We start from the raw sequence: 27,807 nt of genomic DNA, 5'->3' as shown, positions 1-27,807 counted from the left end.
TAGTATATTTATTACAATCAACAAGCTGGCATATTATCATCCAATGCCCAGAGTTTACATTAAGGCTTACTCTTGGTATATAACCTATAAATGTGGACAAATGCATAGTATCTGTCCATCACTGCAGTATCACACAGAATAGTTACTTTGCCCTAAAAAATTCTGAGTTCTATGGAATTTTCTCTAGCTTCTTCTCTATAACAACCAGTAATTTTTTTTTACCATGTCAACACTTTTGCATTTTCAAGAATGCCATATCATAATGATGCAGTATTATAACCTTTCCAGATGAGCTTTTTTCATTCACCAATATGTATTTATGATTTCCCATGCCAATTCATTGTTTGTTAGCTCATTTCTCTTTAGGTGTAAATAATATTTCATGGTCTCTATATACTACTTTACCCATTCACATTCTAATTTTACTGCACCCAGATTTTAATCATTATAAATGAAGATGTCATAGACATCTATGTTCAGGTTTTGGGAGGCACACAGGTTGTTAACTCCCTTGAGTTAATACTAAACAACGTTATTAGGTTCTATGGTAAGTGTATCTTCAGCTTTGTAAGAAACTATCAAACTATTGTCTGAGGTGGTTAAACAATTTGTTGTTCCCACCAATAATGACAGTTCGTATTGCTGCATGTCCTTATCAACATTTGTGCTGTCAGTGCTCTGAATTTTGTCTATTCTCATAGTGTGTAGCGGTATAACATTGTTATTTTCATTTTCATTCTTCTGGTAACATTAACTGGTCTCATATGCTCATTTGCTATCTGTCTTTTTTAATGTTCATTTATTTATTGGAGGTGTGTGTGTGTGTGTGGAGGCCAGGGGATAACTTGCAGGAGTTTGTTCTCTCCTTCTGTGTGGGTTCCTTGGCTCAATCTCAGATCATCAAGCTTGGCAGCAAGCATCTCTTCCCCCTAAGCCATCTTGCCGGTATTCTGTCTTCTTCATTAAGTTATTTTTGTTGAAGTCCTTGGCCTATTTTTAAAATTAGGTAATTTTCTTATTGCTGAATTCTAAGAGTTCTTTGTACATTTTAAATAACTGCCCTTTATCACATATGTCTTTTGTAAATATTTTTCCCTGCCTGTGGCCTGACTGCTAATTATCTTGATAGTGTCTTTTACAGAAAAGAAATCATTAATTTAAATGAACTGTAACATCAATTTTTCTTTCATGCATTGCCTTTGGTGTTGTTTTCTCTTCACCATACTTCAAATTACCTAGTTCCTCTAGCAGACTTACAGTTTTACACTTGTTGCTGTTGTTGTTTTTTTGTTTCTATTGAAACAGAGTCATTGTTGTCCTGGCTGGCCTGGAAATCACTGTATAGATCATGCTGGCCTCTAACTCACAAAGATCTACCTGCCCCTGCCTTTCAAGTGTTGGAAACAAAGGCATGTGCCACCATGCCCAGCCAGTTTTTCATTTAATGTTTAAAGTCAGCATATATTTTTAGCTGCTTTGGTGAAGGATATAAAATTCATGTTTAGAAGATATTTTTATATGTGAATATGCATACATCATTCATATAAATAAATGGAATGACCAGTTTTGCTGTATGCCATTGCTTAGCTTCTTTGTCAAAATTCAGTTGACCATATTTATGTGGGTCTATTTCTGATCTCACTTTTCTGGTTTGTTTAATATCTAATTTGTTTATTCATTTGTTAGTACAATATTGTCTTGATTGTTGTATCTTTGTGCTAAGTCTTAAGGCTGAACGTTGTCAGTCCTCTGACTTTGTCCTTTACATTGGGGCTTTTACCTTACTATATAAACTTGAAGACATTGACATGCAAGAAATAATGTGCTGGGAATCAGAATGGTCTGAACTGAATCTACAGATCAAGTTGAGAACTGACATCATAATAACATTGAGTCTTTCTGGGCATGCACATCAAACATCTCTCCATTTATCTGTTCTCTGTTTCATCCACAGTTTGCAGTTTTTTCTCACATATATGATATTACAACATTAAATATTATACTATATATTAATAGCACAATTTTCAAATAGTACTTATTCATTGCTGATTCACAGGGGCAATAATTAACTTTCTCATACTAACCTGATTACAGCAGTCTTTTTGCTGATTCTTTGGATTTTCTAAATAGATAGGTGTGTCACCTGTAAACACAGACTTCTTTCTTCCCGTTTTTCTTGTCTTATTGGTTTATCTAGGACTTTCCAGCACAGTGTTTAAAAGTAGTAGTGGAAAGGGACACTGTACTGCTCCTGATCATAGTAACAAAGCAGTAGGTTTTAAAAATGAACATTACTTACTGAGTTGAAAAAGTACTCTATTTCATTTTCACTGAAATTCTTATCAGGGATGGGTTTTGTATTTTGTCAAATACATGTTTTATCTATTGATATGATCATATAATATTATTCATTAGCCTGTTTATTGTGATAGATTACATTAATTGATTTTCAAATGTTGAACCTGTCCTGCATAGCTTGGATAAATCCCATTTAATCATGGTGGATAATTGGATTTATATAGTATTTCAACCTGTTGAAACTTTGTTGAGGATTTCTGTATATATGTTGATGAAATACTGGAATGTCATTGTGTGATTTTGATACCAGTCTGTGACCTCACTGAATACATTATGTATACTTTCTGCTTCTATTTTACTGTGTGCACATGAGATATGGTTGAATCCCTGTGATCTAAAAGAGCATCAAATCCAACCCATAAAAAGTAAATAAAATCTAAACTTGAAATCAATAGAGTGGATGATCAGAACTTCTGAAGTATTCCTTCCATAACTCAAACCTAATCACAAAATCACTACCTTTTAACTCTTAGTAGTTTTAACAATCAGGAGGGAAAAATGCTTTGTTTCATACAAGACAGATGCAACTTTTTCAGATGCTTCAGAATGCTTGTTGGCATAACTATTACCCCTGCTGTTGCTGGGATATAGAGAAAAGACTGCAGGGGAAAAACAACAAGATGTGCCAAATATCCTACTCTTTCTAAAGTCCAAGAAGAGGGAACAGTGTGAATAGAGAGGGTGAAGTGTACACTAACTCATAATACAGAGTGTCTCTGCACACATTACATTGCTTTCATAGCATGACTAGGATTCTAATTTTATTCATCATGTCATATGGCAAATACACATTTTAATTTTATTTTATTTAGTGCTCTTGTCAGAAAGTCACTCTGGACAATCTGGAGTAGACAAGGCATCAAAAATATATTCATGCTGTTTCTCTTCCTGTCCTCCATCATGGTATAAAGTTAAGGTGAAAAAGAACCGCATGTGGGAACTTCGTATCAGCCAGCTCTGCCTCTCAATATCTGTGTGCGGGAGAGCAAAGACAGAGCCAGGCAGGTAAGGTTTTAGAGCAACTCACAGGCCAGACTAAGGTATTTTCCAAAGCTAGATATACCACCAGGTCCATTGGCATCAGGAGAAATGAAAATAAGGCCATTCCCTGAATAGTACATGGAGCCAAGGCAGAAGAAACCTGGAGAAAGGTCTGAAAATGTGTGAGTATGAGTTATAGGAAAACTACTTCTCAGATACTGGAAACTTGGATTTTGAGATTTAAGAACACACCAAACATTGGGATCTATAGCCTTCCTGGACTTCTTTGTGGTGCTAGGTAGGCCAGGTTTCAGTATCACAGGCAAGAAGTGAATGATGGACTGCATTGGGGCCATACACAGAGTCAGCAAAGAGGAGGATATGTTCTAATTCCAGAAGTATTATGGGATCAACTTCTCTGGAAAATAAATTTCACCAAAAGGCCAAGTGTGTGTGTGTGTGTGTGTGTGTGTGTGTGTGTGTTCTGTTATCATAAAAAAATACCTAACTTCTCTCTCTCTCTGGAATATTATTGCTTTAATACATGACCTATAATAAATAAAATAGAAACAACACTAACAAGAACTTTTTTAAGGTGCTGGATGTGGTGGTGCAGCCTTTAATCCTAGCACCCAGGAGGCAGAGGCAGGAAGAGCTCCATGAGTTTGAAGCCAGCCTGTTCTATATAGGGAGTTCCAGGCCAGCCAGGGTTACATAGTGAGACCTTGAATTAAAACAAAACCAAACAAGAAAAAAATCAAATAGCTATTCATAAGAGCTGGGAGTATAGTTATGTTGCTAAAGTGCTTGCCTTGAAAGCAAGAGGATCTAAGTTCGATCCTCCTGAATCCACATTAAAAATACAGGTGCTGGGGCCTGGAGAGATGGCTTAGAGGTTAAGAGCATTGACTGCTCTACTAGAGGTCCTGAGTTCAATTCCCAGCAACCACATGGTGGCTCACAACCACCTAATGAGATCTGGTGCCCTCTTCTGGCCTGCAGTCATACATGCTGTATACATAATAAATAAATAAATCTTTAAAAAAATACAGGTGCTGCAGACAGTATTTCTAATCTAAATCCTGACAAAGCAATCCTGACAAAGCAGGCACAGAAGGATGCTTGGAACTCACATGAAGGCCAGTCTAGCTGAATGCAGGAGCCCCAGGTTTAGTGAGAGAGCCTGTCTTTAAAAAAATAAGGTAGAGAAGTGACTGAGGAAGATACCCTGAAGCGTCCATACACACACACACACACACACACACACACACACACACACACACACACACACACACACACACTACATGTGTGCACACAACACAATAATAATAATAAAGTGAAATAAATAAACACTTAAGTAAATATATAGGGACATTTTTAAAACAAATCCTCACAGGCATTCTCACATGGAGGAAGTAGTGACTATTACCTCTTCTTTGTGTGATGAAAATAATAGGTTCCAACTTATTAACAGGGAGTGATCTGCCACACGAATTTGGTGGTTATGAATTTGGGAATGACTGGTTAGTTTTTGGTTTTATTTTTGTTTTTTGTAAAGGATGTGAAGTAGAGAGTTGTAGCACCTTTGGGATAGAGGCCATTCATGAAATTGCATGCAAACAATAAAAGACAGGAAAAATTCACATCACCTGCCATTAAAATTATTTATGATACAGGCCCCTGAAAGTAGATCTATGGGTTTCCTTTTATAATCATATTATCATCATTAGGATGTGAAGTAATGGGAGGAAAAAAAAACCCATCATCTCTAAGACCTCCAATCATCTGTCATTCCCTTTAATCAAACTAGACTTGACAATCATGATTTCTTATTAGAAGGGGTTTTATGACCCTGGGTAATAGAATTCAAAAAACTGCAAAAATATAATGATTTCTTGTGAATATGCAATAAAGTTGTAGTAGTATTTGATGATTAGATCCCCTAGGAATAAATTGAGCTCCGTAAATTATCGCCAGTATTAACACTCCATGTTATTCCTTTGTTTCTTATGGAAGGCCAAAGCTGCTTACATTTGCAATGACGTTTTAAAAATGACTCAGTGAACAGTTTGTCCCTCTGAGGTATTTTCTTTTCTGGGGATTGTGGGAGTGAATAAGCCAATGGCAGGATGGCCATTTGTGGGTGTAGAGGGACGTGCCTTGGTGTGAGATCTGATGCTATAGAAAGTTAGTGGACTCCTGTTGCTGCAATGATTCTTCATTAGATTCATGTATGGGGTGAAATCATCAAATCACTAATTTAGTGGGCATGGCGTACAGCCTCCACAGTGAGTCATTGTCTACCTGTGTTCAAAATGACTTCCATGAACACATCACATCTTAAAATTTTGTTTGTTGGGTTTTTGCTGTAGTGTTGGGATTTTTGTTTTGTTTTGTTTGGTAATTTTGGGGTTTTTGTTTGTTGGTTTTGTGTGTTTAAGACAGAGTCTCATTATATAGCCCCAGCTGGCCTAGAGCTTACTATATAGAATGGGTTGGCCTCAAACTCACAGAGATCCACCTTCCTCTCCCCTACAAGTGTTGGGATTAAAAGTGTGCATGTACCACACTATGCTGGGCTCTTGCTTTTTGTTTTGAGGCCTTGCAATATAGCTCTGACTAGCCTGGCATTCACTATGCATCACAGGAAGTACTCAGACTTCAGATCTCCCTGCCTTAGCCTCTGAAGTGCTATGATTATAGATATGCACTTAAGATCTGAATGGAGCTTTTCAAGCAGTTTCTGAGAAGTTAAATGTTGCCTTACTTGTTTGACGATGAAATGTCCCTATATCATCAGACCTTCATTAAAGAAAATATTTTTATTAAATTTAATTTATTTATCTATTTATATGCCTATGGAGGAAGGGTGCACTTAAACCACACATAGCTTATAAGTGGAGGTCAGAGGACAACTTGCAGGAGTTGTTTTTGTTGTTGTTGTTGTTCTAACATCTTGGTCTAAGGCATTGAACTCAGGCTTGGGAGCAAGCACCTTCACTCACTGAGCCATCAGGCTGGCATACACTTCCAATTTTGGGTGAACATTTACTGTAGTATATGTGTAATGATGACATACTCTATGGCTCATAGAAGAAAAACATATTGGCAGATTTTTTACTGTGATTTTATATAGCTCTGATGCTTAATATTGCAATGTATTTTAAGGTTGAGTGTGTAATATGAATTGTTATCCCTTTCAGAATGTGTGTGTGTGTGTGTGTGTGTGTGTGTGTGTGTGTGTGTGTGTGTATGTGTGTGTGTGTGTATGTGCACGCGTAACAGAGAGAGAGGAAAGGAGAAGGTGGGGGAAAATGCACACCAAACTCAAATCATTTGAACTATGAAATTAGTCTCAATTATTATCTATCATATAATGACTGTCTGTCTGAAAATCCACCAGCAGCTCAAAGTCATCTCTATGCCAAAGAAAGCAAATGTTTCTCAAAAACCTTCCTCCACAATGCATTTGTTTGCTGCTCAGGATTTGTATATATTTCTATTCCATAAAACTACAGTATATAGTTTTAATGTTTATTCATTTCTTTTTTTTATATGGCCCTGGCTGACCTCTAACTCACTATATAGACCAGACAGGCCTCAAACTTGCAGCTAGCCTTTTGCCTCTGTTCCTGAATGCTGGAAATACAGGTGTGTGCATCTTGCTTGGTAGTATAATTTAAATCGGAGTATTTCTGTAGGTAAAAATGACAAAATAGCTTGAGCTTCTTAAAAATTCCAACTATCTTTGAAACTCTGTTGCTAGTGGATACAATCATTAACACGTTCCTTTCGCTTCCCTCTATTTCTGTTATCTACCTAGATGATACAATCCACTTTCAATATACAGTCCTACTAAAGAATAATTGAAAATTATCAGAAAATTGTACCTTCCTGATTTTCAGGGAATTTAAAGAGAATCTTTCTTTGGCTTATCCTAGGAGACCCACCATTTCAGAGAAAACCCTGCAAGATTTAATGAGCCAAAGATAGGCACCTCAGCCCGACTTAATTTCTCCCTTGGTTCAGAGAAGTCAATTTAGAAAGCTACAAGAGTCTTCTCAATGCTTCTATTTATATTCTGAAGAACACTAGACTGGTGTGTATGTCTTTAAAAGTCACACCACCTATCAGATAGCTTCCTCAAAGCTATCTCTGAGGAAGAAAGACATCAAGGAGATTAAACCCTTGCACTCTAAAATTTATATGAAAATCCTTCCAAACTGGGGTCGGAGGTGTGGCTTGATGATAGGGCACTTGGCTAATATTTAAGGACTTGGGATCCATCCCCTGCAACACAAATTGAACCTTCAAAATGAACCAAAGCTGAGCACAAAAATCACAAAACACATACTGGAGGAAAGAAGACCTTGGTGGAATCATCAGGACATATTTCAATCTCTGGAAGAAAATAAGAATTTTCCTTTGCATTGCATTTCTTTTCCCCTAAGCATCGGCACTTCTTGATTTCATGGAGGACATTTATTTGAGAAAGATGCGGGGGCTAAGGGGAAGGCAGCAAAGGACTATCAGCTTAGGTTTTAATTAATGTAAATGTGTGCACAGTGGATTTGTGAATGATGACCCATGCTAGTTAAGAACGCATTGCTGGTGGAACTTAGCCGATATTAATGTATGCCAGTGTCTGCTGCTTAGCCAAGTATTTAACTAATTGATGGCTCGTTTATGTGAAGAGGTGGCAAGACAGCCTCACCTCACTTTCTCCTCTGCTTTCTTAGTTGAATGATACAGAAATGTGTACCCTGTGGATCTTGGCAGGTGTGGTTTGGTGGGGGGCATTTGCTATTATATTCAGGTACAGCTCTTCTATATAGGATTGTAAGCTGTAATGACATTTAGCAGATGAAATTATGAAAGCTCACAGCTGGGAAAACAGTTTAATTGGTAAAGTGTTTGCTGTGAAAGCATGAGGACCTGCATTTGGACCCCCAGAACACACTCTCTCTCTCTCTCTCTCTCTCTCTCTCTCTCTCTCTCTCTCTCTCTCTCTCTCTCTCTCTCTCTCTATCAGAAGACCTGGGTTCAGTTCCCAGCATCCATATTGGGGCTCACAAACTATAACTCTGTAAATCTGTAACCAGGATTTCAGGGGATCTGGTACCCTCCCTGACCGCCAAATGGACAGAGATATATGCTGGCAAAATGCACACAGACACAAAATGAAATTTTTTTCATATATAGTTTGGGGGCAGGTACCCTTGTAATCCAAGAGCTAGGAAGGCAGGGACAGGTTGGTCTTTGGTGCTCAGGGTCGGGAAGCTTACCCTACCCAGCAAGTCACAAGCCAGGGAGATATCGTGTCTCTAATAATAAGGTTTTTGTGTGTCCCAGTTCTCCAGAAAATGCATAGAGCCACTAAAGGAGCTGACTGGATTGGACTGTCATTGTCCCTCCTTGATAAGCTGGCTGATATATTATTGTCTGTTTATTCAAGTTCCCACTAAGTTTTAGACTTGAAAGAAAATAGCAATGAACATATTGGCTGAACTAATTCCCATGCTGGTGAATCCATTACATTTCTGCCTCTATGTGGTCCTGGTACTAGCTGGTATAGTAAATATTTCCAGGAATTTCATGCACAGTTTCACCAAAAAAGTCAAATTTTTAACACAGATAATTAAATAATGGACTGGTTCACCAGAAAGGACAGAAATCTCAACACACACACACACACACACACACACACACACACACACACACACACACACACGCATACACATATACACACATGGGTACACATAGATACATAAATATTTCCCCAAAGAAAATGGAAGGTAGTCATGAAAAACCTAAGTAGGCTCTAGGGAATATTGCTCATTGACTTAATATCAAAAGAAAGAAATGATAGATCAAAGAATCATGATACACAGTTTTTAAAAAGAATACGCAGAACACAAAAAATTGTATTAAATACACATGCCACGAGAAAGTTGTAATACATACTTAAAAAGATGGCATTTAACATTGAAATGCATTTTATATTACCAAGATGCCAATATGAAGCTATTTTCTTACAAATGAAATCATAAACTTTGCAGGTAAAATAATGAAACTAGGAAAATATCATATTGAGAGAGGTAATGCAGACCCAGAAAGACAAATGTCCCATGTTCTTTCTCATTTGAGGATCCTAGTGCCTAATCTTCAGATGTGAGTACACAGCATGGAGTAATTTAGAAACCAGGAAAGTAAAATAGAACCTTTGCCAGGGTGAGGAGGTTGGACAGCAATAAAGAGAGGAATCTCAAGGTATAAGTGATCTGATCGTGGAAATGTGGAAAGGGGGGCCTCCTTGGGAGAGGGAAGGGAGGTAAATATCGAAGGAGAGAGGAGTGTAAAATCACAATAAGGGTTCTGAAAAAGCCATAAGGAATCACACTATTAACTTGACAAAAAATCCCCAAAACTATAATACATGTAATTATATATAAATATACATACAGAGTTTTAATGAACTTTATTCATCTGGGTTAGCAATGTTCCCTCTGAGAGCCAAAGACTACTTCAAAGATATGAGGCACCTCTTTTGAATTGTTGGCCAGGACTGTCCAAGAGACTTCCAAAATATACAGCCTATTTCTGTTGCCTTTGGTTGCTCACCAGAGGTGGAAGGTAAGTCCCTATTGATGAACACACCATGCTCTTCAGAAACAGGGCTTTGAAATCCCTGAGCTGAAAGTCTCCTCCCTGAGGAGTAGCTTTTATGATACCAAAAGGCACTGTGCAATCTTGCAAAAGAGAGAGGCAACCAAAAGTCATATCCAGCTAAGACATCTGTAAACCACATCAATGACCAGCATTGTACCATACCATAACTCTAAGGGTGTAGTAGTGACACTCATACCTTGGCAGTAACCAACAGCTCCTTAATTGGAATTAAGACCCACTCAAGAAGAGAGAATCCATTCCTAGCACAGGAAATATAACTAACTACTCAGTGAGAATGAAGTCAAGTATATGGGAGAAGAATCTATAACCACTACTTTACAAAACCACAATGATCCCTAACAACAATCTAAATATTTATCCTTATACCCATAGATAAGTGTAATCCTCACACATCATTAAGAAATATCTCTTTACAACAGAGAGCATTACAGAAAACTACAGCCAATCAAAATTCAGAGTTGTAGAGCTTAGTTGCAATGGATACACCAGCAGAACACTCCCATACCTAAGGCTTAGGGGTCATTGTGGAAAAGAGGGTAGAAATATTTAATGAGCTGGAGGACCAGAGAGTTTGCTGTGAGATTGTGTCTCTTAGTAAAGTCAGAAGGTACACCCATAAAGTCTCACCAACATGACTGCCTAAACATGAGCTTAACAAAGATAGCTTGAATGGGTATGCCAAAGTGGAGGGGGGAAAGCCCACAAGGCCTCAACCCTGCACAAGTAACTACAAACAACTAAAAAATGTTGGGATCATGAAACATAATCTTCTCCAGGGAAGAGCACAAGAATTGGTTATCCAATACCAAATGGTTAGCCTTACAAACACACAAGTAACGTTATATGGTGTGAGCAGGTGATATGAAGGAATATGTATGTATATATGCATGCAATAATAATGTAAAAGAGGCAATGGATTTTAAAGGAGAAGAATGGGTGTATTATGGGGTTGGAGGGAGGAAAAGGGATGGGATAAATGTTACAAATATATTATAATCTCAAAAAAATTAAAGACATTTTCTTAATTTGAGTTAGATTTGCTAAACAGAGTAGACATCAAGTACTGGACCAATTCATCCTTCTTTTCCCATTTTCTTTTATGTGTAAAGGTGTTTTGCCTATGTGTATGTATGTAATCCTTGTATATATGATGCCAAAAGAGGCCAGAAGAGGGCATCATATCTCCTGGGACTGGTGTTGCAGTCAGCTGTGAACCTCCATGTGGGTGCTTGAATTGATCCCGGGTCCTCTGGAAGAGCAAACAGTACTCTTAGCTGCTGTGCCACCTCTCTAGTTGCGACCCTCATTCTTCTTTAACATAACCCCACCCCATTTTTTCATTCCTGAACTGAACTAACATTAATTTTTCTATTCCAGCTTGTTGGGTTAGAACCCAATCCAGCCCAAACAAGCTGGAATAGAAAAGTGAACTTACTTATAATCTCAACTAGAGAAACAACAATTTAGATGATTATCATCTCAACCTGTACCCAATCCTAGAACAAACTATTCAACCAGCTCATGAGGAACTAGCGATCCTTTTTACAAAACCCTTGGCTTGTAGAAAAGTCACTACTTTTTGAGGTGGTCCATTTTGAAGCAAATGTAATAATTTTTCTAAGTTCTCCTTTCATATCTATTAATTCTAGTTCTAATTTCTAGAATTACTCATTTATATCCTACTGCCTGCCACATGATAGACCTTCAAACACTTAGACATTGATATTCACATCTGCTCAAAATTCAGCACTGTTGTTAGACTCTGTTTCCTTCTAGTCTCACTGTATTCACTTTGTAGAATTTTACTACCTCAGGCACTGCTCAACTCAACAATATCCAGACTGAGAGATGAAAATATAGCTCGGTGGTAGAACACTTGCCTAGCCTATACTAGGTCATAATTACTATCTGCAAAATCATCATTATCTTTATCTTCATCATCAATCATCATCATAGTCATCTATATTGAATTCACACACTGACTGTGAACTCAATGGACTTTTGCCAAAGCATGTCTACTAAGGGAGAGTACATACTACTTAAATTCAAATCAAACTTAGATGAGAGGACAGCATGTACAGTACAACACAGTAGATGCCATCTAGAAATATATTGAGTTTTAATTATATTACAAATTCTTCACTGAGCATATTAAATCCCTGTGTGGGGCACTGAATATAGTGGGTAAGACAAGTGATTGAATGCCAATTTGGTGTCAAGTTTCTATGGACTCACTTTAGAGTGTGAGGTTGAATTCAGCAGCCCATAGTATACAATCAGCTTTGTTTCACTATGAGGCTGAATTTTCCCACCCATGATTGTAGGATAACTGTATCTTAGGTAATTAAATGCCATTTTATTTCAACTGGAATAAAAGGAAAACTACTCTCTATTTTTCATATTGTGGTGTGTAGTCAGGATTTAGCCTCTAACTGTTTCCTTGATAACTTTCAACTTTACAGTGGCCAAGTTACTCTATCGAATTTAGAGAAAGCTATGAATCTGTGACACATTCAATACATGACTATGGATTCTTCCTAGTTTGTGTGAGAAGATCCCATGCAAGGTGATTTCTTGTTCCTGTCATTAAATGGATGAGTCTACTTCCCAGTCGCTTAGGTCCAGGCTGGCATTGTGGTAAAAATGATGTACTGTATCTTTAAAAGCTGGGGCCTAAGAAGACACAGTTTTACACATATCACCTTGCTAACTATCTGGAGAAAATCCTATAAGAAATGAGGCCCATCTACTGTGTTGGAAGATCAGAGACCATTTGAAGAAGTGTTCATATCTGGAAACCACTACCAAATATGCCCCTGAGATTTTCCAGACCTTTCTGATGAACTGTGTCCCAGATGAATGCAATCAGATGAGAAAAAATGCAAAACCAACATTGGAACTGTCCAGAAAAGCCACTGAAATGCAAGAAATAATAAATTGTTGTTTTTCTAAGCCATTAAGCTTCAGGGTAGTTTGTCATGCACCAATAGATAACAGAAAATCCAACTGTCTCCCATATGTCTGCACTTGTATAGCTCAGAAGCACATCAAAATTTATTCCGCAATTAAATGTACCTTTTCCCCCTGTAGATTCCTATTCCTTGCCCTCAACCTGCATGAGGTTCCTTTGTTCAAGGATTCTCCACCTACAACATAACAATATTACACTATTACACACTCCTACTGCATCAGTTGCTTTTCTCATTGCTGCCACAAAATGCCTAACAAAAGCAACTGAACAAAGGGAGTTGAAGGATACAGTTGATCATAGTGGGGAAAGTAGGGCAGGAACATGAAGTGGTTGGTCATTGTGTCCACACTCAGGAATCCAAGAAGGAGGAATGCTGGCACTCAGCTTGCTGTTTGTTTATTTGTTTTCATTTTCGTCCTAGACCATGGACTGGGTCTTCTTAGCTCAATTAACTCAATCTAGAAACTATTTCACACACATGTCCAGAGATGTACCTCTTAGATGACTCTAGAGCCTGTCAAACTGACAATCAATAGAATCACCACACATACCTTCTCCTAACTTTTAGACCATACACAATATTTTTGTTTTACACCCTGCTTTCATTGCTTATAAAATAGTTCTGAGCACACAGTAGGCACTTTTATAAACTATCATTAATCGAGACATCTTCGCTAACTACAAACAAAATACAAGTGTCACTCAACTAGCATCTCAAAAACTTCCACAAATGGTAATATGTTGCTAGAGTTTTTCTGCCTGGCCCACAGTCAGGGCAAATCTCTCTCACCCGCCAGTCCCAAGCCGCTCAAACCCAACCAAGTAAACACAGAGACTTATATTGGTTACAAACTGTATGGCCGTGGCAGGCTTCTTGCTAACTGTTCTTACAGCTTAAATTAATTCATTTCTATTAATCTATACCTTGCCACGTGGCTTGTGGCTTACCGGTACTTTACATCTTCCTTGTCCTGATGGCGGCTGGCAGTGTCTCTCTGACTCAGCCTTCCACTTCCCAGCTCTATTCTCCTCCTTGTCCCGCCTACACTTCCTGCCTGGCCACTGCCAATCAGTGATTTATTCATTGACCAATCAGCAACACATTTGACATACAGACCATCCCACAGCAGTAATATGTCCTATTTTATACAAATTTATAACAAACCTGTTGGTCTATCATGTGGATCAGACTGACAATGACCTAAATGCCAGGTAATAACCCCTAGAAGTTCATACAAAGTTGGGGGGATGTAGGGAGGTGAAGGTAGATCTGGGAAGAGTTAAGGCAGAGAGTAGAAGGTAAGTAAAATCAAACTATATTGCATACAATTCTCAAAGAATTAATAAAATATTACAATGTTCAGGGTAGCTATTATGGTCCTTTTTTTTTTTTTGGTTTTTCGAGACAGGGTTTCTCTGTGTAGCTTTGCGCCTTTTCCTGGAACTCACTTGGTAGCCCAGGCTGGCCTCGAACTCACAGAGATCCGCCTGGCTCTGCCTCCCGAGTGCTGGGATTAAAGGCGTGCGCCACCACCGCCCGGCTTTATCATGGTCCTTTTATAACAAAAAGCCTTGTAAGGGGTAATTTAAAAACAACAAGATTATTATTAATTTTTTTTTTGGTTTTTCAAGACAGGGTTTCTCTGTTTATTCCTTGCTGTCCTGAAACTCACTTTGTAGACCAAGCTGGCCTCAAACTCAGAGATCCGCCTGCTTCTGCCTCCCAAGTGCTAGGATTAAAGGTGTGCACCACCACCTCCCAGCAAACAACAAAATTTTATTGCTCCCAGTTCTGGAAGGCCAAGGTCAAGCAAGGCATCAGCAGCATCTGTATCTCTTAAGGTATTGCTCTGTTTCAAAGATGCTGCTTTCCTGCTGCATCCTCAGGTGGAAGAGAAGCAAACATCTCCCTTGGGCCTCCTTTATAAGGGCACTAATCCCTTCATTGCAGGTCCTACCCTCTTGATCAAATCACCTTCCCAAGAGTTTACCTCTTAATCTATCTTGGGGGTTATGTTTTGTGAAAGAAATAGGGAAGTGGCCAGAAACAAAGTCCAGTCACTGTGTTAACCCTAACAAGGAATTAATAGTTGGGAGATTATGAAGAAAGGGTCCTCACTCCTAATTCCCTGATAGTGGATAGCACATACAAGAACCATAAAAACAGAGGCTACCACAATCTATACAAAAGTAGTTCTACAAGAGCTACAACTATCTATTCAACCTCAGACACATACCTCTTGTGTAATGGATTACTTTAGCCAAGGACAACAGTTTCAAACTCTCTAATATAATTGCTTTCACATTGCTTTTAAAACTGTCCTCTGCTTTCACACCTTTAAACAAGCCCATAGTTTGTACACTCCCATCACAATACTCTGCCATTATCTCCAAAGTATCAACATTCTTTTTTTAAAGAAATTATGCATTATTTATTTTTAATTTACATGTATATTTTCCTGCATGTATGTATACGCACTGCATACATGATGTGCTCACAGAGACAAGGAGAAGGAGTTGGGTCCCCAGGAACTGAAATTACACATGGTTGTGAGCTGCCATGTAAGTAGTAGAATTGAAACTGGGTCATCTGCAAGAGCAGCAAGTGCTCTTAACCACTGAGCTACCTCTCTAGTCCCAGTAACAACCTTCTTTAGATAATCTCTCTCACACATTTTTTTAAGTTAGGTTGATAGATTTAACATGAAATTGGTGGGGCACAAAGAATCAGACTATAGCAGTAGACACTTGCTGCTCTTATAGAAGATGGAAGTTCAGTTCCCAGCACCCACATAATAGTTTACAACTTTCCACATATCCAGTTCCAGGAGCTCTGATGCCCTCTTCTGACCTCTGTGAGTACCATGCATGCATATGATACACAGACATACATGAAGGAAAAACATGCATAAAAATAACAAATAAATTTTTAGGTGCTTTTCTGAATGTGGGCACGAATGAAGCTACCTTCATTCATCTGGGAAAAATGTGAATATGGACTGGCAGATAAGTGGGTTAAAAAGAATCTATTTTTTCCTTGTACCTTGCAAGCTGGAACAGTCTCCTATGTTTCCACTTTTGTGGGGCATAACAGGTATAAAAGATATACCTATAATGAATATTTAAAGGGATTTATGGAAAACTTAAAGGATACCCAAGAGTAGAGAGAAGTCAATTCACTTCCATGCATCCACATATATTATCCTTCTTTTCATATTAACATTAATATTTCACAATCACTGGCTTAAGAGCAACTGAATCACTATCACCTATAATCTAATAGGTGAGGTTCCCAGATTTATTTGTGTTTAATGGACACTAATTAACAGCATCTTTGTATTAAGTGATGATTTCATCTAAGTACATGAAAAATAACCTACTCTTAATAGCCTTTTATTTTTACTCATCCACAAAAAAACCCAAATGTCACATTAGAATAAATGATTCATTTTAGCTTTAATCAATTACGTATTTGTTGCACTTATTAAGCCATTATGCTTTCCAAGGGTGTGAGAAATTGCATTTTCCAGGCATGACAATGGCAAAACATAGAACAGAAAAAAATCACCTAATAGTCTACCTTTTACACTAAGATTAAATTTTTTAAAATGCCACACGTCATGATATTTTCTTCTTTTAACAAAATCAGACTTCCCAATTGTTGCTAATTCTGCTATTCAGAATACAAAACACTATTATTTTAACTTTAGGTACTGAGGTGGTTTGAAAGAAATGGCCCCCAAAGGGAGTAGCACTACTGGGAAGGGTGGCTTTGTTGGAGTAGGTGTGGCCTTTTTAGAGGAAGTGTGTCACTGTGGAGGAGGGCTTTGAGGTCTCTTTGGATTAAGCTTCACTCAGTGTAACAGACCATTTCCTGTTGCCTGCCAGATGTAGGACTCTCAGCTTTATCTCGAGGATGAAGTTGGCCTGCATACTGCCATGCTCCCTGCCATCATAATGGACTGAACCTCTGAAACGCTAAGTAAGCCTCCTCAATTAAATGTTTCCTTTATAGCAGTTGCTGTGGTCCTGGTGTCTTTTCATAGCAATAAAAACTCTAGTAAGACAGAAGTTGGTACCAGGGACTGGGGTATTACTGTTATAGGCCTGACCATGCCTTTGTTTGAAGGAATATGGACCTTGGGACTGTGGATTAGAAAAGCAGTTGAATGTTTTAAGTGTTACTTAATGGGCCATACAAGTAGGAGCATGGAAGACAATGGTGCTGAGAATGATTTGAACTGTGGGGGATGGTTCAAGGGTTTTCAAAGGAGAATATCAATATGTGGACTAGATATCATTCTTTTAATATTTTGGGGAAGAATGTGGCTGCCTTTTGCCCTTGTTCAAAGAGTCTGCCTGAGGCTAAAGTGAAGAGTTTTGGATTAATTCCATCGGCAGAGAAAATCTCAATACAGCCTAGTATAGACTCTGTCATGTGGTTATTAGTGGAAACCCTAATGAAGATTTATAATGAAAAAGAGCAAGCTGAGCAGGATAAATTACCAAATGTAAATTCTGAGGAGAAAAAGAGCACCAGGAAGTAGAATGGAGCTTAATCCTATGTTCAAGGAGATAAACAGATTAGGAAATTGAATAAAGCAAGTGGTGACCTCAGGGCAACATCCCACCCAGTTAAGTTTCTAATTTGTGAAAAAGAACTAAAGAAAAATTTAGAATCTGATGTGGTGGTACACATCTTTAATCCCAGCACTGGGAAGGCAGAGGCTGGTGGATCTCTGAGTTTGAGGCCAGCCTGCTCTACAGAGCAAGTTCCAGAAGAGCCAAGCTTAGGCAGTGAAAAGAACCATCCAAACCAGAAAACTGGTGAAGATGTAATTCCATCCCCAGCAAGCAGCAGAACTTGGAAGTTTTGATGACCAACGTGCTTCTGGCTTTAGAGTGAAGGATAGAAGAAAGGTGTTATGGAATTTGCCCCCAAGATTAAGGAAAGCTGCTGAGGCCAGGCCTGTGTCAGGGGGGGTTCTGAATGGAAGACTAGAGAGGCCATTGTGTGAAGCTGTGAAGTTGAAGCCTGGTTTGCCTTGAAGAATCCAAGATTTTAGAGATGCCAGAGTCTTTGGATACCTGTCAAGGAGAGCTGCTAACAGGGAGTGGAACCAGCCCAAAAGAAAGAAGTGTGTTGCAGTCAACAAAGCTGATCAGAGTTGGAGATCTGAAGAGCATTTTGACATCTGAAGTGGAGAGATAGAGCTTGGACTTTGCCCAGCTGGATTTTGGTCTTGCTTTGGTTCAGTATTTCCTCACTATGCTCCCTTCCCTACATTTTGGAACAGTAATATATATCCCATGCCATTATATGTTGGAAGTAAGTAATCTGCTCTTTGATCTTAATTTTAATAGATTGCCATGAGTCTCAGAAGAGACTTTATACTTTGAAACAAGTTTGAGACTGTTATAGACTATGCAGACTTTTGAAGTTGGACTATGTGCATTTTTGCATTATGATATGACTACAAGCCTTGGGGAGCCAGGGAATGGAATGTGGTAGTTTGAAAGAAAATGCCCCCCAAAGGAGTGGGACTACTGGGAGATATTCCTTTGTTGGAGTAGGTACGGCCGTGTTGGAGGAAGTGTGTCATTGTGGAGGTGGGCTTTGAGGTCTCTTTTGCTTACGCATCACTCAGTGTAACAGACCATTTCCTGTTACCTGCAAATGTAGGACTCTCAGCTACTTCTCCAGCACCTCATCTGCCTGTATGCCACCATGCTCCCCACCATGATGATAATGGACTGAACTGCTGAAACTGTGAGCCACATCATTGAACTGTTTTCCATATATGAGTTGCCATGGTGATGGTATGTCTTCACAGCAATAAAAATCCTAACTAAGACAGATACCATGTTAATGAAACATTTTGGAATATCCTAGACCAATTTTTACAACATACATAAAACATTAATAACTTCCATAAAGTATAGTATTGAAAAATTATCTCAAACTTATGATAAAAAAGTTAAATGACTGCATGAATGTTATATCTCATTTTAATTTTATATATTTGGCTTTCACATTTAGTCTTGTGTTTCCACAAGCATATTTGAGGGGAAATTGGGGAAAGTACAATTGTCATAATATTCCTACTCAACTATTCCTTCTGGTTTGAAAAAACACTGACTTCCCCACAGAACAGGCTTTATCACTGACAAAGTACAGAGGTAATTAAAACAAAGGAGCAAGAGTTACCTTTGCTCAAGAGTCACCTTTGCTCACTGTTGGGTGAGATGGATTTTGCTCATAACAAATTCATTTCTATTCTACATTGGAGTTACCTGGTATGGGAAGGGAATGGTAACAAATCCTGAGACTCAAGTCACAAACTAGATCAATGAGTCTGAAGCCAGATTGTCACCTAAATCTCCCAAGAGCTGGCAGTCTGAATGTCTTCCCAGCTCTGTTCAGGACCATTAATGTTTGTAGCTTCACACTGGCAATAGTGGGAGTGTTTACAAGACTAAAATGGGCAAATACCAACAGTTAGGACTCTTTCCTTCCCAGGAAACCAGTTAGTAATGATTCCCAGAACATTGCCTGGTGGGACATAGGCACTTCCATTTTTTGAAATTCCCTATGTAGTTTCAGCACGAAACTAAGTTTGAGGAGCTTGTTAGTCTTACAATGGCTTTTAAACTTAAGTTTTTGTGTTAGAAAGTACTAGGTATAGGACTGCATAGATGGCTTGTCAATTAAGAGCACTTGCTGCACTTTTGAAGGACCAGGTTCAATTCCCAGCCCCGGCAGTTCAAAACTGTCTGTAACTCTACTTCCAGGGAATCTGGTACCTTCTTGACTTTGCAGGCACCAGGCATTCATGTGTTGCACACATATAGATGCAGAACAAACCACTCATACACATAAATAAAAATGAATAAGTCTTTAAACTTCATCAGTCATTGGAATTACCTAGAGAGTCCAGACACAACACCAACCAGTTTTCTGATTCAGTGGGTCTGGAGAAGTTGCACATGAAAATGATGCTTATGAAACTAGTTGGAAGTCCACAGTTTGAGAACCACTAGTCCACAACACTTAATAGGTGTCAACATCAACCATTTCGAAGTAAGAATTGAGAGGAGGAGAAGCAAACCTACAATATATCACTAATAGGAATAAAGCTGGAAAAATAAGATAACCACACTGGAAATCTCCATCAGTGCCTGTCATTTCCTGCCCATTCCAACATGTGTCTGTCAGTCTTTGGGCATATTTTTCACTCCTAACTACCATCTTTAATACATGTCTGGCATTACAAAATATATGTTGGAAACAAAAGTTCAAAAGACACAAAAATCCAATCTAGAAGCTTCCATTTTGATTATGAAGACACATAATAATCAACCAAATGTCTTAACCAGGCATGGTGCCACACACATGTAGTCCCAGAACTTGAGAAGTAGAGGCAGCAGGATCTGTAGTTTAAGGCCATCCTCAATCACAAACTCAATCTGAAGATATGCTGTACTTTATGCATGTTGACTCAAAAAATTATAAAAAGAAAAAAGACCTTCAAAGCAACAATAAATGTGCATTATCTGACTCTTTCTAGAGAAGCTTGCTCACCCATAGCTCTGTAAAGCCCCAGAGCTGGAATGAGTCTCTTTGAAGGTTGATAGAGCAAAGAGGAATAATGTCCCAGGGGAACTGAAGGTCACTAGACTGGGTTCAATGGACTGTAAGTACAGAAGTCCCCTGTGGGCATGCTCTCAGCCACAGAGGAGGTAGCAAATGTCTTCTGAGTCTATCTAAGTGGTAGCATAGAAAAGAGTTTTGGGTGCTTCAGGGAACATCAAGATGCCAAGCTTATCAGGGACAACTGAGGATTGTAAGGGGTACCCATCTTCTGGCGCTTTCTTATATCATAAGTGCCTTAGCAACAGCAGCCATGATGAATGGAGACCAAAGGGACTCTCAGTTCATATTGCTGGTGTACTTACTCCCGGGAATTCTCAACTTTTCCTATGGGATAAACAAGGACCCTCTCCCCTGTACATTTCACCTGCCAGGCATGTAGTGACTAGGTCAGATTGAATTTGATTTAATAAGAGAACTAGGAGATTTCTCAACACTCACGTTCTTACTTCAGATCACCTCTTACTCTCCTCATTTGGATCTTCCTGAATTAGAATGTGAAATCCATTTTTTTCTTTCTGGCTTTAGGGACTTGGGAGCATAGGGCAAAGCTAGTGATGCCTGGAGCAGAATGCATAACCACACCTATAGGCTAAGTCCTGGCATTGCATCTTACTATGGTTGGTTGAAAAGAAGCAGCCATGTCATGTCCCAAATACAGCTCCTGGAGAACAAGCTGCATTTAATTTACTATTCCAATGTACAAACAAGATCTGGTAATCTATTTTAATCACCTGCCTTATCCAGCATAAGAAGACATTTGAGGCTTTCTCATCATAGAGAGCTATCCACTTCCAGAGATTTCTGATTAGAGCACTTGAGCCCAGCTTGGTCCAAGGTTTGGGATTTTATATCCTGAGCACCAAGGGCTGTAGCAATTTGAGGTTCTTCTGGGTAGAAGATTAATACAGGTTTTGGACAGAATATTACTTTTTTGGCAAAAGTTGCTTGAATGGGTCTTTAAGTCATGTAAATGGGAAGCAGACTATGATTAGCTGATGGATGAGAATAAGAATATAATTATAGTCAGGCAGTGGTGGTGCATATCCTTAATCCCAACACTTGAGAGGAAGAGGCAGGCAGAGCTCTATGAATTTAAGGCCAGCCTGGTCTACATAATGAGTTCTAGGACTGCCAAGGCTACACAGAGAAACCCTCTCTCAAAAAACCAAAACAAACCAACAACAAAAATCAAAAAAAGATTGCAAATGTAGACAGTCACATTCAAGCAGATGTTTAACTTAAAGAAACTTTTCTTTTAGCTTTTGAAATTTTCATTCATTCATTCAAAGACTTACTATGTTATCTGAGATAGTGTTGAACTCATGAGCTCAAGAGATCTTGTCATTTCAGCCCCACCCCCAGTAGCTGGGACTGTAGGCCTTAAGCTGTACCAGGTATAAAGTTTTCTTTCCATAACAGATTTGACTATCCTCCTTCACAGCCTAGATGCCTTGACTAGCAGACCTTGCCTGACTAGCCACTCTGAGTCTCTTTCCTCTCTAAATCTTCAACTCCTCATTCTCCTTTTCTTCTTGGTTCTCAAACCAGAGATTTGTGTATTTGCACACAGCCCCCCAGAGGGATTTTTCTACCCATACAGACAAAAGAAATTCAGATAGTATGGCATAATGTACTTTCCAAGGGCAGTAGACTAGAAGAGGCATTTACATTATGCCATGCTATCTGAACTTTATTTCACCCAGAAAAGACCTTAACAAAGGAACTAGGTCCTGCTGGCTCAGCATCGACCTAATCTAGTCTATGGATGCCCTGTGTGTGGCAGGGCAATAATGGAGGGACATAACTCTGTATCAGCTGAAAATGCAGAGGAGAGGACAGAGCTGTGTGACTTGAGCACAGGCTCTCTCTCTCCCTCTCTTTCTCATATATATATATATATATATATATATATATATATATATATATATATATGTGTGTGTGTGTGTGTGTGTGTGTGTGTGTGTGTGTGTGTGTGTAGACACATATATAATATTTATATGTATGCACATACATGTGTGTTTATATATACATATATTTATATACACACACACACACACACACACGTGTGTGTGTCGCTGATAGCAGGACCATCAGGAATTCCATCCCATCTTGTTATAATACCAAGTGACAAGGAGGGAGTCTCTGGGACCAAGCTGGTACTCAGAGAGTGGCCCTAGCTAAGGATAGGCAGCTCTGGTTTCACTATTCTGTCTCTCCTTTCATCCTCAAGTCTCTGGTAACTATTGATATGACCTTTCTTGTTTCTACAAGTTGATAACCCTAAGTAACCTCCTGGCTACCCTAAAGTTGTAGAGACTCTGGGGAATGCAATGCCTCAATATACATCAGTTTTCATGGAAAACAACTCCACCAGGTTTTGGATTCTGTCTACAGTGCCTTTTGCTTAGTTTGGTTTTGACTTTGAAAAAAATTGAATCTGTAACCACTACCACCCTGCAACCTTGGCTTTTATCCTGAGTTTTCTTTTTTCTTTTCTTGTCAAGTTATAAGGTAGCTCTTCAACCTGAATAAGCAAGAAGCACACACATCAAGTTGTACTCTAAAGTGCAGCCGATTTTGTGTGTGTGTGTGTGTGTGCGTGCGTGTGTGTGCGTGTGTGTGTGTGTGTGTGTGTATTTTTTCCGCATGCAATATCCTGATCTCTTTAAAAGGTCTCTAGGATCCCACAAAAGCAAAAGATGAGAGAATTGAAATCTTCATGTCTTATTTTGAAAGCTGCTTATATAACCATGTCTGTCATGAAGCAAAAAATAAATAAATAGAAGTAAAAATAAATAGAACGTATGCTCCAAACTGGGATGTATAATGATTAGAAAGACCTTACAAAGACACCCAAGTCTTACCTGCTAACATTTCAAAGCCAATGGCTCTTGCTTGGCCCCAGCTTGTGTGGATCTTTTCTTTGCCTGTTTTACTTTGTAGAAGGCCCATCCCAAAGGAGAGGAAGAGAGTTATGAGGTCTTATCCCAAATCTCAAAGAAATAAAAACAAGTTTCTAGATCCTAAAAAGGCTAAGGTACCCTAAGATGAGGAAGAACCAGGTGTCTTAACAGATCCTCAGATGTTTTGTAATAAACCGTGGAAGCCTCTCAAAAGCACAGTGCTATAGCCTAGAAGTCATAGAATAAGGGGAAACCCCTGGTCACTAGGTCTGGGTCTGCCAAGCAGACCAGTGACATAAAACCACTCAATGAAAGAGCTTACCTTGTGAATCCAACTCTCGAGAGACACCGGTGTTGCATGGAGGCAAGAGGAGAGAGAGATGAGTGAAGTGCTAAAGTCCACATGGTACCCAGTGGCTATAGAAGCAGGAGCCTAGCTTTGACTTCAAGGTCAGATTGCTGGGTCTTCAGGAATTATGTTCATCCATCTCCTCCAATCATCACTCAACCAGGCTGACTCACTGGGGCTTCGAGAGATGCAGTACAGCTTGGGAGCCAGAGATTGATGATGAGCATTCTCATGGTATTTTATTATGTGGTATTAACTCTATTCATAAAGAGGAAACAGGAGATTTTCAAGCACACAGGTAGTGGTGGGCCTAACGTAGACCGGCTACTAGATTCTTTCTATCTTCTCTCCCCTTAGTTAAGAAGAAAGTAATCTGTTCCATTCACTGGGAAACACATGGGCTACCTTTCATAGTTCATGGAGTCCAAACTGTTTATGCCCTTCAGAATTTGAATATCTCTAGGATCCTGGATAGATGTATAGCTCAATAGGAGGGCCCCTGGCAAGCATACAGTGAGGCTGTGGGTTCAACTGTCAGCACTACAATTAAGGAACAAAATCTCCTGGTTCAGCTTCTAATGAGTTTGTAAATCTCTGCTTTCTAAGAGCAGACATGAATGGTTTGCCATTCCTCAGTTGCTGACTGACAACCAGAACTCCACCCCCCTTTTCAGGCAGCCACAGTTGTGTAACTCCTAATAGTGGGGATACATTTTGATAACTATGTTGTTGAGTGAGTCTATCATTATAAAAACATCACAGATGTACTTACACAAACAAAGATGGCTAGAATATCATAGGTGATAATCTCTAGAGACCACTGTCATATACACAGTCTGTTATTTACTCAAATACCATTAAGCACTACACGACTATATTTAAAGATTATCTGAAGAAAGAGTAAGAAGCCTGTTCCTACCCTGGAGAAAACACTTTGGTGAAAAATTTCTAGAGAGATCAACTGCCTGCCTCAAATGGGTTTCAGCAGCTTTTAAGAAAATGTTGTGGACCCAAATGGAATATGCAATCAAATAATGGGGCATCACTGATGCTTTTCATGAACCTATTGACAATATTTTCTGGAAAATCATGGTTTTGATTCCAGTCTTGAATCTGCACTTGAATGTTATCCATTTAGGTCAAGTTTCATATTTGTATAAAAGTTTATGGTTTATGGGGCTAGAGAGAGCACTCAGTAGAGGGCTTTCATGAGGACATGAGCTTGAGTCCTATATTCTATGTGCAAACAGCTGGGCATGGTGATGCACACTGGTAATTCTAGTGCTGGGGAGGTGGAAACATGTTTGGGCTTTCTGTGGCTCACTGGCCAACCAGACTACTTGGCAAGTTCTAGTCCATTGAGAGACCATGCCTCAGAAAAGAAAAGAAAGATGGGCTCTAAGGAATTACACTCAAGATTGTCCTCTGTCTTCCGCATGCACACATGAAACTATGCATGCAAATAAACATATTAAACACATACAAATGAGTGTGTGAAGCCATGTACACAACTAGGCACAAAAAACATAGCTGAAGAAAAATACACAACTAGGTTGTTTGCTTATATATAACCCACTCTTTTTGTATGCACAAAATGTCATCCAATTAAAATGTATGTTACCTTTAAAAATTAACTCCATATGTAAAAAGATTAACTTTGTCAAACTTTTCCTGGTAAATTATAGACCATATAATTTCTTTTGTAATAATTCTGCTGATGAATCAAGAAAGTGGATTTATAAATGTAAATATGCATGTCTTTGTTCATCTCCAATTACATTAGTTTTTGTTATTACTCTGTATGTGTGCAAGCACTTATGCCACAGTGCAGGTGTGCCAGTCAGTATATGAAGTCACTCCTTATCTCCATCCACCTTTATGTGGGTTCCAGGGATCAAACTCGGTTTGTCAGGCTTGCATTATTGGACAGCAAGAGCTTTTACCTACTGAGACATCATGCAAGCCCAATTTATTTTTTAACTCCCTAGATTTGTTGAGTATTTCATACATGTCTACAGTGTATTTTGATGATATATATCCCCCATTTTCCTATTGCACCTTTCCCCTAGTCTTCTCCATCAGCATGTCAATTTCCTAACTTCATGCATTTCCACTCAGCACAACCCTTTTTTCTAAATAAAAACAGGAAGTAAAGTTGATTTGAATTACAATACAATTTGCAAAGTTATAATCTAAGTGACAAAATGGTCTAATATATGTAAGATACACATGAAGATACCTAGCATTCAATGGCCTCTTCAATCCCAAAAATGAGAATGCATGCCAGTAACACTGGCATTGGTCAATCCTGGGAAATAAACAGACTTTTCAAGTTCCTGTGGTGGAATAATCTTTTTGTACACTGTGAGGATTTGTCACTCAGATTGATTTAATAAAAAGCTGAACGGCCAATAGCTACACAGAATTTTCAGGCATAGAGGATGCTAGTAAGAAAAAGGGTGGAGTCATGTGGAGATGCTATGAGAGACAGAGCGAGCAAGATGGGAAGTACATAGACGAGGTAAACAAGCCTGGGGCAGCATATAGATCAATAGAAATGAGTTATTTTAAGTTTTAGAAACAAGCATAAACAATTGGCTGAGCTTTCATAATTAATAAGAAGTCCCTGTGTGGTTATTTGAGAGCTGGCAGGTGGGACAGAAAAGTCCGCCCACAATTTCCCACCATTTTTTTTCTTCCCTACTTAGGGGAAATCACATACACAAAATGACTAGAAAGCTATATTCAGGTATGAATTAAAATGTGAGTCTCATCAAAAATGATAAGTATAATCACTATATTAGAGCTATGCTATGTCAAAGAAGATGAAAGAAACACTTTGAAGTGAAATAAAACCTAATAAAGTCAGTGCCTTTATCTTCTAAAAAAAAATCTCACAAGGATGTTAAGTGACTTTCAGAAACTTACTCTTATTTTCTAATAAGTCTATTTCCCCTGTTTCAAGCCCCTCTCTTCCTGTTTACTGGCCATACAACTAAGTTGTCTGCATATTGCATTCTGTAATACTGTGCTTGATGGGTTTGGTTTTGTTTTAAAGAGGGGGTCTCATGTAGCCCAAGCTGGCTTCAAGCTTGATACATGACTAAGGATGATGCTGAACTTCTAATCCTCTTGACTCTACCACTCAAGCACTGGGATTACAAACATGCATCATCATTCACAATTTCTAGGGTGCTGGGGATTGAACCCATCCATGGCTGTGTGCATTCTAGGCAAGCTTTTTGCCACCTAAGCTATATTACAGCCCTATGCTGCTTTTTTTATTTTATTTTATTCTTTTTTAATCTGGCTTACTTTTTTTTTAAACCCAGATACACAACAAAACAACTTGGAAATTTTAGGAGATCCCAGTTGAAGTTGACTTTTGTTCATTATTCCAGTCCAGTTAAAAGATAGTAGGTGGAGAGGAGAAACAGGAGGATATCCATGAGTTGGAGTCAGCCTGGTTTACAAGCAAGTTCCAAGCCAGCCAAGACTACATAGAAAGACTGTGTTAACAAAACAAAACAAAAGATTCAGAAGAGCGGGGTATATTGCTTTCTAAATTCATTCAAGGTCTCATACATCTTCCATTTGTGAGTTATGCTGGTTTCATATTGTTGGCATTGCTAATTTTAGGGGCCAGATCATGCTTATGTATGTGTGTGTGGTAGGGGATATCCTCAACACTGTCAGATATATACAACAGCCAACTTGGTCTTCACTCACTAGATGACTTGGAACAACCCCAAATAATGTCTTCATATAATGTCAAGAATGACCTCTGAGGTACAATTCTTCCAACTTTCCCTGTATTTAAAAGTAATAACTCACTCAAAATCATTATGGCCATCCATAAAAGATGATGCATTTCTACATGCTTTGAGAAGCCTAGTTTGTT

The 27,807-nt window shown here is 38.8% G+C and overlaps 1 protein-coding gene and 1 pseudogene across 8 annotated transcripts in view; one reads left to right on the top strand and one right to left on the bottom strand.

Annotated features, from left to right (window-relative positions):
• Positions 1-27,807, bottom strand: part of Frmpd4 (FERM and PDZ domain containing 4) — a 931,047-nt gene that overhangs the window by 587,142 nt on the left and 316,098 nt on the right. The window lies entirely within an intron of this gene.
• LOC128095824 (60S ribosomal protein L11-like) lies at positions 3,284-3,768 on the top strand (annotated as a pseudogene).

The sequence above is a fragment of the Peromyscus californicus genome, unplaced genomic scaffold, assembly GCF_007827085.1.
Source record: "Peromyscus californicus insignis strain IS unplaced genomic scaffold, ASM782708v3 Scaffold_10__1_contigs__length_136768540, whole genome shotgun sequence".
NCBI classification, from domain to species: Eukaryota; Metazoa; Chordata; class Mammalia; order Rodentia; family Cricetidae; genus Peromyscus; species Peromyscus californicus.
Note: the sequence above shows the minus strand (reverse complement) of the source record. Positions and strands in the feature narration are given on the sequence as shown.